This window comes from Orycteropus afer, unplaced genomic scaffold (genome assembly GCF_000298275.1).
Source record: "Orycteropus afer afer isolate SDZICR_OR568_19922 unplaced genomic scaffold, OryAfe1.0 scaffold00410, whole genome shotgun sequence".
Taxonomy (NCBI): domain Eukaryota; kingdom Metazoa; phylum Chordata; class Mammalia; order Tubulidentata; family Orycteropodidae; genus Orycteropus; species Orycteropus afer.
Genome location: NW_006921997.1, coordinates 1,163,245 through 1,164,296, shown reverse-complemented (window position 1 = coordinate 1,164,296; position 1,052 = coordinate 1,163,245).

The window sequence follows — 1,052 nt, the reverse complement described above, 5'->3', positions numbered from 1 at the left end:
TGATGAACCCTTTAATATATAGTCTCAGAAACAAGGATGTGAAGAAGGCAGCAAGACATCTACTGAACAGAAAGTTCATTAGCAAGGGAGAAGAAAAATGAACTAGTGAGCACGTCAGACATTATTCAAACTTGAGAATTATGTGGGAATTTTACATACTTATACTTTTTCTTGCACTCTTATTAAAATTTTTCATAATGAGATACAGCATTTCAAAATAACACATGCTTATATAGAGAATTTGTAAGCCGTGAGGCAGAAGGATGAGGAAAAAGGAGGTCACCTATCATGTCACCACTAAGAGATGGTTACTTTCTAACTTTCTTAATAATATCTTTTATATCCTGCCTTTTTGGCAGTATTAGAATTCAGAATTATGTGACTTTCTTGTGTTCACTTTATTTATATAACATTATTTCTTAGACAATATTTCATTAAAATTTTCAAAATAAATTAAGACCTTTATTGTGAAAAAGAAAAACATACTAAACCCTCAGAATACCACACCCATGTTTTCTATTGAGGAACTGTTTGTCCTTATTTCATATTAGTCTCCAAAGCCTCTTAAACCAATGAACTCTATTTTCTTGTTCGGTATTTTAAAATTTTTCCTGTGTAGCTTTGGGGATGCACAGTATTTGAGACTGCTGGGGGGAGGGTAAATAGGGCTAAATGGTGGGGATTTTTTCCATCAACCAAGAAATCTCTGTTGTATCTCTTTTCTTTATTTCAGTTTATATGTTAACTGTAGCCTAAAATAAATTCCAAAATTAAAAGTAGGTTTGAAAACCAGAATAGAAGTTCAGATAGTAATGTGGGCAAGTATTATGTTGGAGGGAAGATCAATTCAGTGGCCATATAGAAGAAGCCAACTTCTTTGATGTCCTGATGGAATTCTAATACTTTTTCAACTCTTAGAAGTAGAATATCCAAGTTCTTGATTTTTAGTGGGAAGAACTGTGTTCATGTCTTTTTTTCTATCATTAACTAATTTTGTAGGAGCTCTGGTAGCGTAATGCCTAAAGCACTTGACTGCTAACCAGAAGGCTGGC